A 19,548-nucleotide genomic window follows, 5' to 3' on the forward strand; every position below is an offset into this window, starting at 1 on the left:
CTTCTCCAAGGAGCCTGGGGTCCTCTGGCACTCGGGAGAGCTTTGGGATAACGTTTTCCAGATGCCACGGCTTGCCCAGGGGTCAGCGTGTGTGTGGAGGGGAGTTTTGCAAGGCTGCATCAGCATCTCCGGGAAGCCCTGGGCTGGGTATCTCTGGGCACCGTGGCTAGTACTCGCTTGCTGGCACCATCCATCCCTGGACAGAAACCAGCTCAGAACCAGCCTTTGCCTGTCTTTTGTACTGGGAAAGCGCCTGTTGCTCCCACGTCTCCCCCCGTGGGGCTGGAAACCATTTTAACTGCTTCCAAGGAGGGACTGATAGAGGCATGTGCCCCAGCTGCTGGCTGACTCGGGGCCAGAAGCGAAGGCAGGGGACAGGGAGGGTTTTCTTCCTTCACCAGGAGCTGAAGGTTAACCCCTCGAAGCCTGGGGACAGCTCTCGAAAGCAACCCACACATCTGTCCCCACGTGCAGCTATTGCACATCTGGTGGTCTCAGGACCACTGGCCGTGTTTGTGAACCTGGTGGTGCGAAGGGTTAAGTGTTGGCCATCGACACCTAACTATCCAGGCCCCTTCCCACATTCAGCTTGTGTGAGAGAAACCTGCTCACAGCCTTCTTTTTTTTTTTTACCCTTCCCTTCTCCTGCCTAAACTGTCCCTCTTCTCCCCCCTGGGCATCAGGGAGAGATTTACAGCCCTCTCCTGAGTCCAGCGTCCCAACAAGGGCCTTACAAACCACATCACAGGGCTGGGATTTCCCACCTCCCTTCAAATGCCAGCCATACCGGGGGTGTCCCAGACCCCCCCCCAGTAATTTGGATGCTGTGTCTGTACAGCACCGAGCACAGGGGGAGCGGCCGCCCTGCGAGACGCGGCAATGCAGACTCCAAAGAGTGAAGAACAGCGTTTTCACATTTCTGATGTAAATGCAATTTTTTACTTATTTTTTTGCTTTGCCAGCACCTTTTTTTGTCAGATTTCAGATGTGGATATGCAAACTCAGTCTGGTGATCATCTTTCACTGTGCTGCAGGCGGCCACCCCACGGCTTGCACCCGCCCTTCCTGGGGCTGCTGATGATGGAGAGAGAGCAGGGAGATGGAAGAGCTGCTGCCTTCATGCTCAAACCATCTGACACAGACCTACAGCTGCATTTAGGCTCTTAGCAGCAAATGGGTCGTTCAACATTTCCTGCAACATCTCATCAAAACAAAAACTGGGTCCATGCCGATGAACCGAATGGTGTCAAGGAATGGGCACGGGCACAGGAGCCTGGTGGAACATAGCCCCTGGTCTGGTTTTGACGTGGGGCAGGAAATCCTGGGACATGGCTCAGGAATGGGCAAGACCAGGGTCCCTTCCCCACAGACAAGTTGGATGCAGCCACCCAGATTTGATAGCCAAGAGCATTTAACTGCTCGGACGTGGGCAGGCAGGGTCAGTTGGCCTCAGGGCCAGAGACACGATCTAGCATGGGTTAGTTTACTAGCAGAGGTGTCACTACCGAGGCTGGACATCTATCTCATGGCAGTAACAGACCACACACTGTTACCCGTTCCCTCTTCTGTAAATGTTTATTTTTAATTTAGTTGTGTAATGGATTTCAAATGAGCTGCCATAAGACGCCAGTGAGAGACTGAAGCCAGGTCCCTCTGAAGTCTCCTCATGGGTTTTGAATGTTTTTTGGCTTGAATTTGTCTCATTTACGTTGTCTTCACCCAAAAGACCCGTGGTGGGGAGCTGCTGAAGAGCAGTGACGCTCCCAATGACGAGGCTCTAACCCCAACCACCTGCAGCAGGCACCTGAGATTAGGTGTGATGAGTCAAAATAAACCTGTGCAACACTAACACTGTCCATACCTATGGCTCAGAATTTTTCTTTTGCTCAGATGAAGTGAGGCCTTTCTGTCGCACTCAGAGATGCAGAAGCTGCCAGTTCCTGGAGTTATGTCCCACAGCATCCCTGGGCACAGCACCTTTTCCAGAGGACACCTGAATGCTGGGGAACACTTGAATCCAAGCATGGGTCCTTGCTGGCATGTGGTTTTGCAAAGCCTAAGCTGGGAATTGCCTGCTCCAGACTTTCATGGGAACCCAGATCTCCTGTGCCAACCTAAGCACCACAAATGCTATAAGGTAGATGTGCCCTATAGCCAGCTAAATCTCATCTGGACCTTCTGAGCTGCCTCTGTATCACCAGAAACAGGCAGAAATGGCCATTCCTCTACCATAACAGCAGCAGTTCAACACAGCTCGGATTTGAACCATCTCCTTCTTGCCCTGGCTCCTGGCTTTGAGGGAATTTCTCCTTGTACGCATCCTGCCAGCAGAGCATGGAGGAGCTGGACCTCCCAGCAGGGCAGTGTGGCCATTCTGTGGGACCATGTGCTGGGAGCGTCTTGCAGGAACATCGATGGTTATTTCTCAGTCGGTCACCAAATAAATGAGTTTCCCCCAAAGCAAAGTCCCTGGGGCTCAGCCTGCCCAGGCTGGGATGGGGGGAGGAGGCTGTGGTGCTCTCAACCATCACCATCCCATCCTGGTCAGGTGAAGCCTCCACTCCCTACACAGGGACTTGTACCGGGAAAGTCCTCTGACATTGTTGGAGGCCACTTGGGAGCCAGTCAACCTGGAAATGTGGCAGAGGCACCTACAGAGGGCAGCAGGTCTCCAGCTAACGCTGTCCCCTGGTCACCCCAAGGGAGCTGATGCAAGCACAGACCTGCAGAGGGTTGTGGTCACCTGGCTGCTCATCTCCATGGGTCACTGAGGGACCTGAGACTGGCCTTTTTCAGTATTGCTCTGTTGTTTAGTCTGGGTCAGCTTGTTTTTTCCCAGCTGAGATGGCACAAGGTTTCTGAGCAACACAGGGGAAATAAATAGCCCACTGCAAGGACGAGCCCTCCGCACCCATAAATTTGGCCCTGCTCTGCTTCGGGATGATGCTGAGCATCCACCCCTCGCCCTGCCGAAATGATGTGCATGCCGGGACTGAGGAATTGCCTTTCCCATGGAAAGGGTTGTCCACCCCTGCCTTCAGGCCCAGCCTGGAGTGTGATGCAGATTAATTGACAATTACTGGTTTGCAGCACAGGGAGGAACTGGGCTTCTGGGAATCTGGACTAATGTGGCAGAAAGCACTGGGGCTGTTTCAGTGTAAAACGGGTGCAAGCAAGAAGGAAGCTGATTTTTGGACCATATATCCTTCATGTAGATGGAGGTAGTGATGTAAGGATACAGGGGAAAGACAGTGGCACGTGAAGTGCTTCTAGAACAAGGCAAGGGGCTGTAAATATTTCACCACTATTTGGAACAGTTCTTAACCTTGACCCTCCTCATTCAGATACCATCCCTGTGAGCCATTAGGTTTCTTTCTCAATATTTTCAGAGGCTGGTATTTTGTTTTCCTTGGAATTTCCAAACCAATGGTATTGCTGGTCCATCCATCAATACCCCCACCAAATAACTTGTAAACTTTCTGGTGAATTCTAGCTGAGTTTGGTAAAGGAGAAGATGTTTCAAAGATGCAAAGAAGTGGCTGAGCAGAGGAGTGAGGAGACTAAGTCCGCTAGAGGAAAAGCTGAACGGTGAGCACCACCAGGGTGTTAAACCCCAAAGCATCGAGAGGAAATCAGATTTCATAAGTTTCACCGTCATGGAACATTGTGATGTTTTTTGCATTGTGCGTTGCCTCAGGGTATCAGCGATATTTTCTCCACGGGTTTCTCCAAGGTGAGTCAACATGAAAGACAAAAGCAAAGGACAATTGTGCCTGAAGTCCTACTGAAATCATGGTGGGAATTTTCAGCCCACCTGTTTTTTCATAGGTAAAAACAAATCAATTTGGTGACTCCAGAACTAACTTTGCAAGTGTGTATATTGAGTTAGTGAATTATTCCTCCCTTCACCTCCAAAAAAGTTCCCAAGCCCTGAAGAACTAGAAATCATTTCCAAAGGAAATCAAAACCTTTTCCAATGATTTGAAGTGGTGCATTTGTAATGACTTTCTTTTGATAAACCTGCTAATCCAATTCATTGCAGCAACCCATAGTTTACTTCTGAGATTTAAAATCTCAGCACTGATATGTAGTTTTTTCCACCTCTCTACTTCGCTAGAAAAAGGACTTGAGTTCCACTTTCACCCAAAGTATTAGTTGTAAATTATTTTCCAGAACTGCTAGTGAACCCAAAATTCCCCTTCTGATCTTACCTGGCTACCTAGTAAGGTGTTTTCACGGAAAAACACAAGAGTGGAAGCATCTTGGGTGGACACCATCTCCCCAGACTTCAGTTAAAAAATTCTGTGTTTACGCTCAACTCTTTTCCTTAGCTTCCTGAGCCAAGGAAAGGAAAAGTGAGGAAAGCCCATCTCAGATACCCACTTTAGGTTGGGATCAATGAATGATGAAGAGACAAGCTGTAGCGTCCCTGTCCTTGTCACCCGCCTCTGTGTCAGATTGAGTTTCTGCTCACTCCCATGACAAAAGCTGGGAGAAATTTCCTGGATCTGTAGCTGATTGTCAGAAAACACAGTTTCACTTCAACCTTTGGTGGCTTGACAAACTCAGTCTGGAAAATAGCTGCAGCTCAGGGCAAAAAATGAAAGACAAATAATTGTTTTTGACTTTTTTTTCAGCCCAGCAGTTTGATTTTTCATGTTCCTGGATCAAAGTGCCCCCTTTTTGGGGCATTAAAATGAAAAAGACAACTGAAGGGTTGTTGCTTGTTAGATTCTTCTGCTTTTTTTTCATGTTCCTGGACCAAATTGACCCATTTTGGGGGCATTAAAATGAAAGCAAGTGAAATGTTGTTGCTTGTTAGATTCTTCTGCTTTCCTGTTTTTTCAGCGTAGTGAATGAACCATAAAGTCAAACGTTTGCAACACTCCCGATGACCACGGTTCCAGAGAGATCCATAGTTGGGAGGTTGTGCCTATGCCCCAGAGAGCCATCAGCAGGAGGCTGTTATCTCAGCCAACAGTGCTGCCTAAAACTGCAGGACTGAGACCCAAGATTCAACCTTCTCTAACATAAAGTTGTCATCCCTCATCTCAAAAAAGAGTTGATAAACAGCCCATCGCTCAACCAGCCTCAGGCAGGATCCTTGTTGTCCTGTTTGATGAAGCTTGGGCTGACTTGCCGTTCTGCTTGTCTTGATGTGACAGAGGCTCTATCCAAAATCCAGCAGGATCAGTAGGAGACACACATCAGCTTCCTGGCCTTCGGGTGGGTTGGTGGGTCTGGAACCCTGCTGATGAAGGTGGAAATGAGAACGATGGAGCTTCACAGTATTGCATGGTGCTCAAAGACCCTTGGGGACAGCAGGCACTGAAACACCCCAGCGTAGTGAGATCTGAGCTGATCCCTGCCCACAACAGCTCCGGGTGGGCGCTGGGTGCTCAGCCCGGGCAAAGCTTTTTGCAACACAGCAAGTAGCTAATTGCACAAAATAGAGGGAAGGCAGATCTTACAAGATCTTACATACGAGCGATAAAGAGATATCAGGATGTGCTGTCAGCTGTCTCCCATAGCTCTCTTCCCCCTGTGCCCTAAACGGCATCAGCTGTCTTGTACTCGTTGCCGAAAGGCAGCCAGCTCTGAGGAGGAACGCAAGCACTCTCTTTAGATGAGATTTTAAGCAGAAACAGAACCTCAAATGGAAAGTGAGTAAGATTACAGAACTGTAACCTAGATGATTGCAAAAGGGGAAATTGTTCAGACTAGAACCCGACTGGAGATAAACTCCCAAAGGTTAAGCGCATGCAATAAATATCTCCACCTCTGCTATTGGCTCAGACTGCTCTTAAATGTGAATGGGCCAATCTAGAAAACTCAAGGACCCATATTTCTCCTCCCATTTGCAGACCAGTTTTATACCCTGTGGCTTCAAGGGATGACTTTCAGCTCACTCCAGCCTGAATGAGAGTGATTCGGGGCATCATTGGTAGCGGGACGGTACCTTTTATAGCCTGCTGAGCCTTTGCGGGTAACGGTTCTTCTAAGGTAGACATCGTGCTAACATTAGCACTAAATGAGCAGTGTGGTTATACTACCAGCCCTTAATTGCTATAAGTGTAACAAACCAGTTCGATTTGTCATTCAGCTGTTGTCGACAGGAAACCACTAACAGCAGTCAACTGACAACACCAAGAAGCATTAGGGTTTCTCTTTCTACGTGCTCTAAGGATTAAAACTTATCAAGATGAGCTTATGTTCTTAAGTCCGCACCCTGCGAGGGATTTTTTAACGCTGGTGGACAACTAGGATCAAGCAGGATATGATTTAATCTGAACATAGGACTCGCCAGGTAAGTGCAAACGATTTTCCAGCAACTTTGCTTCATTCCTGCTGCCTGTTTATTGGCCGGAGCTCCAGTGGATGCATCCTCTTAGAGCATTTAAAGATTTGGCCCATCTCTGGTTATTGTCTATGAACTGGTGGTAATTAAGCCCTTAAGAAATTGGAGTGGGATGTTCAAGGGAATGGGCTGCCGCAGATCAGGGCAGGGTGCATCTCTTTCTTTCCTTCTAGCAGTGTCTCAGTGCTGAAATCGGGGCACTCTCTGAGGTGGGACTGATGGTCTAAGTCAGACGCTGACCCAGCAGGTTGTCTCTTGGGCACAGACCAACCTCTTTCTCTTAAAAAAAAAAAAAAAAGTAGATGAAAGCCCTTTAAATAGCAAGGGGTGAATGAGTTTCTTCCAGCTGAACTCCTCAGATACGAGAAAAAATTTAAGGGGAGGTAGAAGTTTGGATGCTTAGGCTCCAACTCAGCAACCCTTGCTGATTTGAACCTGTGGATGCTGCGTATGGTGCAGAGAAGGGTTGAGACATTAATTCCCCTTCTGCCAAGAGGCACATTTGGGGCTGAGGATCTTTGCTTTCTTTTACCCTACAGATGGGTTGGATGGTCTCCTTGGAGGTAACATTTTATTTTCACCAGCTCTTCCATTCAAGCTGGTAAAACCAGTGGCAAGTTAATGCTGGTTGTGGACAAAGTTTCTGGCAAGTTGGAGATCTCCAAGGGAGTTATAGGAAGGATGGACTTGCTGCTTCTCCCCCTGGTCACTTCCCATCCCCACACATGCAGAGTCTACCCTAAGTCCATAACTTTCATTCTTGATTAAAATTTAGGCCAGACTCAAAATTCCACAGCGCTCTAACTTGGAGCCTGGGTATCTCAGAAGCCACCTTGTTTGCTGTGCCACTTCTGGGAGGGAAGAGCAGTTGCAGTGCTGTGGGGTATTTGCATCTCAGACCTCCTCAGGTGTTTGCTCAGGACTTTGTGGCCAGCGATGCCTGGCCAGACTAGTCTCTTCAAGGTGCTTCAGTTACCCGACTTGTGAAATGGGGGCATTTCTTGCCTTTCTTGCAGGGCTGCTGTGATATTTAATTGATTATGGATCTTTAAAAGTGCAAAATCAGGACAAGATGCATACACTGTCAGCAGCGAGGGTGCCTGCTGCACGCAGAGCACACACACGTCCCTGCTCTGGTACGTGTTGGAGAAGAGAAGGCAGATGGAAATTAAGAAGAAAAAAGGACAGCTGCAGGGCAGCAAAGGCACCCTCATTAATATGCTCCATTAGACATTCTGTCAAGGTTTAAGTAATTTTTATCAGAAGATTTGAGGGCTGCAGAGCTTGTGATTTCTTTCCCACATTTTGTTTTTTCTCCCAGACCACCTGCAGCATTATCATTATACTGATGCACAAAAATCTGGGAAAAAATCTTCTGGCCCATTCTTGCTTTGTTCTGCCAAAATAGGGCTGTCGCTGCACCTTGAGGGTTACAAAGTCGAAGGCTGAATTTTCTTATGAAGGAGGAAAGACCCAATACATATTTAAGTGAAAATTTTGCAAAGGTGCTACTGATCTTTGTTTATCTGCTTTCCTGATGACTTTCCGTGTCCTGCTTAATCAGTGTGGGGTGTTCTGGAATGCATTTATACCCTGGGCTCTCAGCTGAGATGCTGTGCTCCCCAGCCCCTGTTAAATAAGCCCACGATATCCCAGGCTGAGCATCCCACTTCTGCACAATTTGGGCTGTGCGTCCATTTCAGACAAGGATATCAGCTGTTTTATTTCTGCTTTATGACTTTCCTCTTGACTGACCTTTCAGCCTTTAATTTTCAGTGGCACCTTTATGGGCACATCAGAACCCAAAAAGGTTTTGAGGCCGTGTTTAGGTGCAGACAAGGCTTTTTGTCATCCCGGTCAGGTGTGGAAACAGGTCACCATGGATTTCACGGGGGTCACAGCACTGTATTGAGCAGAGTAGGAGCACTTGGGCACACTATTATTTCATCATTATTTGTCTTCTTTCCTTCCTCTCATTCTTTCCATTCTCTTTATGTTAAAAAGGGAGTTTCCTCGCTGCTCTTCCACGGTTGAAGAGGCTCTGGAGGTAGCCAAGCGTTGACTCCATGTGGGTGAGCTCCCCTATAGTCAATCGTTTCCTGCAGGCCCATGGGGTTCAATCACGGGCAAGAATTTAGCAAGATGCCTGGGGCTAAATTCTCCTGGAGCCCTCGGCAGCCCCAAAGTTTCCATTCACATCTTCATTTTATGTGGTGCAAGTCAGCTTTTTTGTTAGGTCAGCACCACTTTGCAAGATTAGAAGTAGCTGAGGGAATTAAAAAAGGATGCAATTCTCCCTTGGCAGAGGTCTTGGCAACAGATTACAGCCTCAGGGTCCTGCTGCTCATTGTGGAAGAAGTGGCTGCACTGCTGGATGTCACTGTGAAACTCAAAAGAATGTACACCTCGTACAAAACAGGATATACAGGGTCACAGTTATTGCTTAAAAATAAATGCTAAGGTGCAACATATGCCATACGAATATAAACCAGACCTCCGGTATTTCATGCTGGACAAGCATTGTGCTTCTCACAGGTCGCTGGACAAGCCATGTGCTTCTCACAGGTCAGCCTGTTTTCCATATCAGGGTTAAATCCATGTGAATTTATTTCACTGGGCAGCCAAAAATATCCCCCCCCAAAACAAAACTCAAACCACAGCAGCTCCTTGTGTTGAAATAAAAAATAGGTTTCTAATTATAATTTTTTCGAAGAAAATGTTGCAACTGAGTGGAAGAACAATGTTTCTGCAGTTTTATGGAGCAATTTTGCCTTTGTTAGTGTTCGTGAGTTTTAATTAGGAAAACATTGTGGGCTTGCCTATTCAAACTTCCAAACTCAATTATAAATGCCCAAAGGAGAGGGACACAGCTGAGCAAAGGTGTGGAAAGTGTGATCCATTAAGAGTTTTTGCAAGGAGGAATGTTGCTTCATTTGCTGGAGCCACTGCGAAGAAGGAAGGAATAAACTTCTTGCCCACCATGGGCAGGACAAGCAGTTGTAGGTCTTTCAGTGAAGGAAATTAGCGCTGATCGTTAGGAAGTCATTTTAAGGCTATGGGAATAGGAGGGCTGGGATAGACTGATGGAGGGCAGCGGGGATTTCCATCATTGAAAGCTTTGAAGTGCACGTTAGGTAGTCTCTCAGATGCAATGTAGGTCCACCAGATTAATGACCTTCTAGGGGCCAGTCCTACACTTCTGTCATCCGGCGAAATATATGTGACTTCTGAAGTGAAACGTGCTTTTCAAAATCTCTCTCCTGCATTTCCCCCTTTATTTATTTGCGTATTTACGAAATTATTCTCCAAATTTGGCCAAATCTCACCGATCATTTCTGCTCCTCTGGAAACCATGAAACGTGTTGCTGATCAAAAGGCAGTGTGCAGAACCCCTCAGGTCCTGTGTGTCAGGCACGTAAGAGACAGAGCAGAAATAGAAAACACATGGTTTACAAATGAATCCTTTGCTACCAAATGAGGGGAGAAGAGTGAGAAATTATTTAGTTGTCCGGGATGTCTGCTCTGCCTTGCAGATGGTTGAATATGCAACACTTTTGGTGGATGAAGGTTGGTTGAAAAAAGTCTTTGTGCCATCTGCTTAAGCGTCCTTATGGCCAAGAGGCAAAAGAGGCGACTGGCCCTGTGCCCAGGTCCCCGGGATCCCAATTTACTACATTATGGTGTGCCCTCGTACACAGAAGGTCACAGCCTCCCCTTTTCTCAGATCTCTGTGCTTCCCTGGGTTATGGTGGCTAGTGGTGAAGGACCGTCAGGTCACTCGAGGTGTCTTCATAAGAAGGTACCCCTCTTCTCCATGAAACACTGGGGTGGGAAAGCAAAACCTTGACAAAATGCCGCAGGCAGGGGAGTTGCAGGACTTCTTTCAGCCCAGCCGGTTCCCTGCCCAACGCCCAAGCCATGATGGCATCCACGTTTATGTGAATAGCTGCTAATGGTAAATGGCTTGGAACCATGAAAATTTGGGGCAGAACATCACAAAATATGTGTATGGGAGGATGATGCTTGAGAACTGGGCTTTGAATAGAGGTTAAATTTGATCTACAGAAAAATCAAGGCATCACCCGCAATACGTGATGGAAGGAGGGAGAACTAAGGTAATACTAAGCAAATGGAGAAATTGATATAAAAGCTTTAACTTGACTTTTATCTCAAGAGTTTTTCCTGGCTGTCTCTTACGTATTTGGCCTTCACCATTTTAGAAGCACAGGAAGAAGACCGCAGCTGCTTGAAACATTAATATAGCAAACTTGCAGGAGGAATTATTCTTTTGCCCGTGGAAGATGCCAATATGCGTTGTGGTTTTGTGACAGAACTTTTTCAAGGGTGGCGATTTCCCATTTTCAATGTTTTTTTTTTTTCCTGGAAATTTTGGTGGAAAAGTGGGAAAAAACATGCCATGTAAAAGTCACTGAATTGGGCTGCCAATGAATAACAACTGTACACAGAAGGGAATTGTGAACGTGAGACTCTGTACAAGAGAGGCCTTAGCCAGGTGGGAAGAAATCCTGGTTGTTTAAATGCAGTGCTCCATGGACATTAACATTTCCTGCTGATGCTAGTGAGAGTATGGACACTGGCAAAGCAAGAAACTTGAGGAAATAAGATTTATTCTGGCTCTGATGCAATAGAATTAGACCGGATCAAAGATGAGGTAACCTGAGAGTGGATCGGCCCCATCACTTCTGTGCCGTAAATAATGACTTCTGCAATAGACCTGTCTGCAAAGTTTGGCTTTGTTCTGCTGCATTTCTATCTCCTTCGAGCACCATAGGGAACTTTGAATATTCTTTTAATTCTGAAAGTCAAGCTTATCTTCTAATTTTGAATAAGGGATTAAAAAATGGCGTTTTTTTTTTCTTTACTGTCATCAAAAGTAATAATATTGAGGCAGGGTCTTGGCTGCTGCCAGTAGCCAAGAGTAGGCATGGTGTGAGCAGTGTAGAGGAAGCCTGGCAGGGACGACTGGTGTGGGTAGGAGAGAAGAATCAGCACCATCATGTCCAGCATGGGTAGGGTCTTGGGTGCAAGGACCACACGCTCCTCCAGCAAGGTTTTGTGAGGGCTGATCCTGCCTCGGAGCAGAGGGCTGTGCTAGATGCTTCTCCAGTGGCCATTTTCTGCAAGCGGTTGTACTGATTCTGGACAGTGCAAATTCACACTTCCATGAGGTCGCCAGAAAGGTGTATGTTTTAAAATGTTTGCGTTTCTCCTCATTAGTTCTCTTATTTATATGCGAGAAGAAGAAAAAGAAAAAAAGTCACTTTCTCCCTCCAAAAAGGCTTTTCCTAACCGGGGCCAGACAAAATCTCTTTGTGGTCCCTACTAGCAGAATATCCCCCAGTTACCATCAGCCAAAGCCACTGCTGCATTTTCACCCCAGTCCCTCGAGATAGCCCTGCGATGCCCACGGGATTCAACAATAAAGAACAATAGTGAAACAAGAGGGAGCCCATCACCACCCTGCACTCGGGGTGGTCTGATGCCTGGGGCTACACAAGGCGCCTGTGTCTGAGTGTCATCCCAAATGCGGTGACCTGTTTAGGATAGTAAATCGGGGGAAAAGGGACAGCCTGTCTCTTGGAAAGCAGAGACCCAACAGGCAGGCAGCACAACCTGAGCAATCCGACTAGACTTTCCCAAACACAGTCCAGGAGGTAGCATGGGATGGGGACTACAAGGGGTTTGGATGCAGCCACCTAATTTTGAAGGGTGGGAGAACGAGCCCTGATATTGCCTATTTTACTAGTCAGGGTGCTGCCTCAGAGAGCTCAGAAAGTCTAAGTGCTCAAAATGGAGGCTGATGGGTTGGTTATAATGCATCAGCATCTCCCAGGAGCAACAGTACATTGCATTAAATAAGCTTTTAATCTGCTAGAGGAATGGAAACAGGGAGGTTCAGATGGTAAATTAGGCTACTTATTCTTAACAGGGAAGAGAAAAACATGGCCAGACCATGAAAAGAACATCTGGAGGGAATGAGCTGCCCAGCTTCCACAGCAGCAGTATAGGGAAGCAGTGCTGGGGACCAGTTGGAAGAGGAGAGGTGCCTTCATCCCTCTTGGTGGTTTCAGAACAAAGCCAGTCACCTCTGCAGCAGACACCCTAACAGGAACGCTTTTGGTTTGGTGTGCCCTGGACAAAATGCAGTGGGAGTGGGTGCTGCTGCAGAAGGAGGCTATGCAGTGGGCCTCCGGTGTAGGTATCTGGCTGTGGGGTCATCCTGGTGGGCTGTCGGTCATCTGGAGGGAGGCTGCCACATTTTTTGGTCCCTCTCCACATCCTGTGGAGTGGTGGGTCCTAGAGGTCTTACAGGCAAACCTAAGAGCCCATGGGCATTTACCGCATGGGCTGGACCTCTGGTCTCCATGCATGTCTTACAGGCAGCTGTAAAAGGTAGCAGAGACAAGCCAGCCTTGGGTTTGCACACTCACGTAGAGGCCTGCAAAGATACTGGAGGACATCTGGGGACCGACGTATGAAAACAGAGTGGAAACCACTGCTAGACAGACCCTACTCGGCTGGGTGAGATTACAGCCTGCACTTTCGGGCTGGGGAAGCAGGGGCAGATGGAGCCCATCTGGAGTGATCCGGGAGCTGCATATGAGAGACTTTCTCTTTCTAGTGCCCTTTTTCACGTGCTTTCTCAGTAGTCTCCCTCCAGCTGCTTTCAAAGGACATCCCTGGGCTGTCGCTTCATGATTTCTGAGTAAGCAAATTGCAGAAGGGCACTGTCTGCCTGGGCCTCTTGACGCCGGGTCTCATCTCATGGCCGTGATATGCCCAACCTGAAGGAAACAGAGAAAGCGCAAGGCTGAAGGGATGTGCCCCAGGTGACATGCAGAGGCACAGCCAGGATATCTTAGATACCCAAAACCCCCTCCCTGGGATGCAATAGGCAGACCACACCATATCTAGCCCTTTTTATTTTTACTTCTTGCTTCTGAGCTGCTTGAACCGTGGCCATTGCTGGAAGAGTCCTTGCAGCAGCCTGGCTGCAGCTGCTGGGTTCCCCCACTGTCAGCATCAGGAGAACGTCTCAAGTCAGAAGCAGGTTTCTGTCTGGAGCTGCCACACTATCATCCTGTTTCCCAAGATGACTTGGCAGCCACTAGCTTCTTTCTAAGCCTTTGCTGCACCTCGTGGTAGCTCCTCCTTCCTACCTCAGCAGTGGATGACAAGCAGCTTTCTAAAAAAGCAACTTCCCTTTTCATAGGAATAGGAAGTGAAGGTCCCTTAGCAAAGAGAGGTCAGGTACCTCAGATGTACCCTCCACCAAAGGACGAGCCCCTGCCCTAAAGCTCAAAGCTCTCCAGCTAACCCTGAAGCTGTCCTCTCCTTCCCCAGCCCCAGCCCAACTGCCTCCATCTCTTTCCCCTGCCCTTAGCTGGAGGAGAATGGAGCAGGCAAAATGCAAGCTGGCAAGGGAGAAGTTTGACGAATCTGCAAGGGCTTCCTCATTTCTGTATCTCCTTGGTATGCAAACAGCAGGCCTGACTCTGCAGCACACCTGGCCGAGGGGCGATGGGGTGGGTGTCTGTCCTGGAGGTCTTCAGAGTACCCTGTGCTAGGGTAAGGGGCATGGTGTGACCCCCGAGCACTTGCAGACCCCTGCTTATGGCCCAGACAGCCTTGCAGCCCTCCACGGGGTTTTCTTCCTTTGTCAGGAGCACAGAGCAGTTGCAGGGTCAAGGCTGATTTCCATGCGATGCATCTGGTGGGGGTTCATCGGGGAGAGCACTTCACAGCCCCATGAGCCGTGCTGGGACATCAGGCACATGCATCCTGGAGCAGCTGCTCCCACCTCACACAGCAACATGTCCTCAGCCAGTCTCATCTTGTCCTTGGGTCTTATGGCTGGTAAAGGTCCTTCACCTTGACCTCAGCTTAGATCTGCTCCGCGAAGCCTTTCCTCCTATAAACAACGTCACCAGCATGTGGGCGACCTTTAGGCTGTGCATTATGCTCGGCAGATGTTGCCTTGTGTTTGTCCTTCTCAGTGAGAGCAGCTGAAATGCAAACTACGTGAGGTCATTCCAGCCTCGAGGTGGCTGAGACCAAGAGTCCCTTCCTTCCTGCTGCCACATATAATGCAAAAATGATGTCATGCAATTACCCACAGAGGTATACACAGTGGTTTTTTGGGGGGCCTCATCTCTGCAACAGCTTAAACAAATACACTGAAAACACCCTGGAGAAGCCAGCTCTTTATGCACCCTACGGGAAGCCTCAGGAGTCTCCAGAAACAAATCTTGCTTCTTACACAACTTTTAGCTCCTAAGACAGAGGCGTTTCAGTCTCCCTGTCGAAGATGCTGAGGCAGAATGAGAAAGTCACTTCCTCAGCATCACCCACAAGTCCCTGTCCAGGTCTTCATTCGTTAGACCACGCTGCCTCCTCAGCGCTATGGTTGAGTAGGTTCATAGAGGGCTGGGGCTAGCTGGAATAAGATGCATTTCATCTGAAAAGGTCTTTTTTTAATCACAGAAAGGAATGATCATTGCACAGCCAGTTTGTTCAGCTGTTTCCTAAAATTTGGTGGTTTGCATAGTGGAAACATCCCATTCACAGTCATTGTAGCTGTTTTTAATGACAGCTGTTAATAGCCTGTGGGTTTTGCTGGGTTTTGTGTCTGGATTCTCTTTGGGTTTCTCTCCTTCCTCACTGCTATTTTCATCAGCCAGGTTGTCTGGGAAGTGCAAATCCCCTCCCCTCCCAGATGATCATTTTTATATTCAAAATAGAGCAAGGAATCCTTGGGGGCAAGAAAAGAGTCAGTTCTGACACAAAGACCTGATTAAAAAAAGAAAGCCCATTAAAAGCATTTGCAAAATCAGGCTGCTCCTGCAATCCGGGGGTGTAACATTCAAAGCGGTCAGTCCCATGGACGGTGTGGATGCGGTGGGAGCCAGAGGTCTCTAATAGAGAAATTCTGCAAGGGCCCTCAGCCCCATGGAGCATCTGTCATGGGTCGGACCAGTGGTTCGTCCGTCCTCGGATCGTGTCTCCAGGAGCAGCTGCATAGGAAGCAGGCAAGTAGGGAACATCCCACCTGAATCCACATTCCCCTGAGGGTGGGGAGAAGCCCAGCAGGTTTTTCTATATCCTCTTCCTCTCTCCCATCCCTCCTTCGCCTGATGCCCCCCTGCCCTCTTTCCCTTCCCCAAGATCTGTGGGGTAGAGATGAGGGGGGCACTACCCAGCAACTGCTCAGATTAGCCCCGAGGGATGGTTTGCAGCGATGCTGGTCCTTTGGTTTACTGCAAAAGGACAGGAGGACAAGTAAATGCCAGGGCTTGCAGGGGAAGAGAGGGTATATGTGTGGGGAAAGCTGTCTGGAGCTGGACACAGCAGTGATGAGCAGGGGAAGGGCTCTGCATCCAGTAGCTATTTCTGACATGGCTTTCCAAGCAGTCGGAGGTGTTCAGGTGGGAAACTGGAGGTGTACATCTTTTCCTACAGCCCTTTGTCTCATCTGAGGATGGTGGGAGGGAGCATCATTCCCTCTGAGACCCAACCCAAGGAGGGGGTCTCTGACAGCATCAAATGCCTGAGCACCAGCCTGCCACCAGCTTCATTGCTCCTTTTGGGACATGGCTAGCAAGTCCCAGTAAATACTGTCCCCTTGCTGGGAAAAGGCAGCCACTGGGATGCAGGGCCTCCAGAAAGGGCCTTTCCCAGGGCAGAAACATGGGTGGCCACACGTAGAAGTGTGGAGGGTCATTCCATCCATCTCCTCATGTCCCCAGGACTGTGAGGGCCAGGACCTCCCCACATCCCTACACAGCACCACGATGTGCCCACAAAGCACTGTAAAACAGAGCATCACGCATTTTGGCCAAGCGAGCATGGACTATGCCCACTTCCACGGGACTTAGACCTCAGTTAGGGGTGGCATCTAGAGAGGATTTCTCCCTGCTGTGCTCCAACTTGCCCATAGCCCATCCACAAGTCTGGCCCATGCACGCTTTGGGCACCAGAGAGATTTGGGTTGAAATTTGGGTTGAAATTCCAGCCACCACAGAAATTGCCGTTGACCAATGCAATTTCATGATAAGACCTCGCACACCTGAAGAACCCCAGAGATGCTCCTGGTACCCAAAGCGATGTGCCTGCTTCTCCTGGCCCCATCCTCCTCCTTCCTCCCTCCAGTGCATCCCACCTCCCTGCGCTGCAGGACCTCGGGTCCCGCCGAGCCATCCCCAGCAGACATCCCACCTGGCTGATGCAACGCCTGGGGTGAGCTCATGAGGAAAGCATGTTTAAGGGAGGTGGGATAAGCAGTCTGCCCTCCTGCTTTCCCCCCGCCCTGCCAGGACCCTGAGCCCTGGCTCTGCTTCCTGGCCCGCAGTCTCTTGCAGCTCAGCTGAGCATCTGCCAGGTTCCAGCAGGGTGCAATGCTCAATGTAAGCAGCCATTTTTCCTCCAGACAGATGTTTTGATTAGCGAATGACCACTCTGGCAACAGGCGACTGTTTTCTACGTCTGGAGAGAGCAAGAAGCTTTTATTATCTTCGCCCTCCACCCCCCGCCACCCCCGTCAAGAAACTTTTTGCATCTGCTTAAACTCAGGGTCCTGGAAATCTGTACAATCCCACCCCCCAGCCTCACACACAGCCTTCTCCCATGGGGTGTCCCAGCTCTTCAGAAAGGCCTGAAACAGCCAGATTTTATGCTTGGTTCGTTTGGTTGGGCCAGGTTCATCTGCATGGCCTAAGAAACACAGTAGATTCAGGGCAGACTTAAGTTGCAATGGAAATGGCAAGCTGGCAAGGACTGCAGCAAGAGATCCCAAAATGAGCCAATGGGCCCCCACCTCATTTCTGCAATGTGTACCCCTCACCGAGGGGTAAATCGCAGGAGCACAGAGCTTCTGGATTTGTCCTCCGGCTGCCCTGGGTTGGCAGGGGACAGATATTGCCAAGAGCAATTTGGGCACACTGGCTGTGCTGGAGACTGGGACCTGCAGCAGCGTAGCACCAACAGTGGCACCTCACCAGCACTAGCCGGAGAGCCTGGCTGCTCCTGGGGTTTGTGCTTCATGCTCCTTCAAAGACCTTTTACACAGGCCAGAGTGTTTGAAAGAGGCCTCGATGCAAGCACAAATCCAACCTGGTGTATTTATCCAACAAGGACCAGGATTGGAAGGGATCTGAACATTGCCAGTAGGATATTCCCAGTTCTCCAGCAAGGATGCAACATGCAGGCTAGGCATCTGCTTCACTCCCCAGCAGAAACCGTGATGCTTCTTGCTCTGGGCTCTCCAGCTCTTCATGGGGACTTTCTGCATTGCCGTAATTCCTCCTCAAACAGCCTGGTCCTGCTGAGCAGCAGCTTTTGGCTATGAAAGTCCCTCTGATGTTAGCTGGAGACCCAGCGCTGTGTGTATCATCACAGGAGGTCTCACTGCCCTCCCACTTGCAAGGAGGGGTCTTCAGCAAGACTTTGGCCACTGTGTCCTTCTAGGGGATGGTGGCCATAGCCTCCACCTTCTGCCTCTGAGAAAGACCTTCTGCATGGTCAGTGCTGTTTATAGCACAGCACACTTGTTTGTAGCTGTCTTCTAACCACCTCCTAGCAACAAAGCCACTAATGTTGTAAAAAAAAAAAAAAAGATAAAAAGAACTTGACCAAAACCCAGCAAAAGTAGAAAACGGTCGGGGTAGAAAACGCTTCAGTAGCAAATCTTCATTCCTATTTAAGTAGCTGATCTCACCAAGATCTTCAGGAATTCTCTGGCTTTGTGTCTTGCAAAGCAATCCAAGGGTGCCAGGTCAGGAAATGTACTGAAGACCTATTTTATTGAGGAAAAAGAGAATTTAATGCATCTGGGATGTGCCTAGAACCAGGGGAATTTTTTTTTCCTACTGAACTTTTTTGCTCCTCACCGATGCAAAAATGCAAATCTGGAATAATTAAATTATTGTATGCAAAATGAGTTGATTTCAGCAATTCTTTATGGTAGAGGGAGGACACACAAAGAAATTCAGCATTTAAAACCCTTCATAATTGTCTATATCTGCATTTTCAAAGTAATTTTTTTAGGGTTTTTAATGCCATTTCCTTTTAAAATGTGTTTTCTTAAAAAAGACATTCTGAAGTTTTAAAATGAAGTGAAATATCTAATCTTGGTAAACCAGAAAAACACTTTGTTGGACCCACTCTAGAATCTGAATGGAAAGGGGGTCATTTTGCGATTTCACTGGGCTTGGGGGTTTTTTGGAGCTGCCGTCACAGTGAAACATTATTGGCTTGCTCAGGTCTTAACCTATTTTTCCATGGCACAGTTTCATGGGGGTGAGGCAAATGATGAGCCGAGACTTCTGCTTTTCTGCAAGATTCTGTCTTGTTTTTTCCCCGCACCCGCCCATGCAATCCCAAGGCCGTCTGCCTGTGTCATCCACATCCCTGTTGCAGAAGACATTGCTTCATTCACATCAGAAACAACTTTTGAGCTCTCTTGCTCTGGTAATGGAAACCAGCCAACCACAGTAGATGGTGTGCTCGTGGTGCAGGGCATCTTACCGTAAAGATGGGATGGGCAATAAGCCCATGCTTGCAGCACCTAGCTTAGCCCAGGTATCTCCATCCTACCTTCCGATCTGCTGCAACAAAAGGAGTAAGTGCATCCAACAGGTCCAATTCGACACTGTCCTGCTTGCTTTAGCCTACCCTGGGCACTCAAAACAGGCCAAGGTGCAAGGCAGGTCCCCAAACCTTGTGGTAAGCAAAGACTTGTGTCCATCTCTACTGGACCTTGGCCCTCCTGCAGTTCCAGGTTCAGTGTGATGGGTTGCTCCTGTAAGGTATGTTCTCCAATCCTCTTTGAAGATGGGGGAGCGATACGACATTTAGTCATATCCTCTCCTCTCTACCACAAAGATGTTGTCCAAATGTCAGCAAAAACATTGCTGGAGCAAGGCCTTGTGGTGGGATCTTCAGAAGACTTCCCCTTGGCCCATCGACACGGCAACATCTGTACCTGCATCCAGCTCTCGCTAGCCAAAACATCACCTCTGAAGGTTGCTAAAATTACCTTCTGTTGTCCTACAACACAGGGCACACAGCATGTTTTAGAGGTCCTATACAAGCATCCGGTGTTCCTGTGACCTGCAGGTCTGTCCGACATGCGTTCAGAGCTGACGTGACACAGGGCTCACCGTCCTGGTGTC

The 19,548-nt window shown here is 48.6% G+C and overlaps 1 protein-coding gene across 1 annotated transcript in view; it reads left to right on the plus strand.

Annotated features, from left to right (window-relative positions):
- The first annotated feature begins 5,937 nt into the window (after nucleotides 1–5,937).
- Nucleotides 5,938–19,548, plus strand: part of BLK (BLK proto-oncogene, Src family tyrosine kinase) — a 45,225-nt gene continuing 31,614 nt past the window's right edge. Inside the window, exon 1 of the mRNA XM_075497702.1 lies at nucleotides 5,938–6,307. The gene's annotated coding sequence lies outside the window, so the exon portion shown is untranslated. The remainder of the gene's footprint in view (nucleotides 6,308–19,548) is intronic.

Source organism: Mycteria americana, chromosome 3 (assembly GCF_035582795.1).
Source record: "Mycteria americana isolate JAX WOST 10 ecotype Jacksonville Zoo and Gardens chromosome 3, USCA_MyAme_1.0, whole genome shotgun sequence".
Taxonomy (NCBI): Eukaryota; Metazoa; Chordata; class Aves; order Ciconiiformes; family Ciconiidae; genus Mycteria; species Mycteria americana.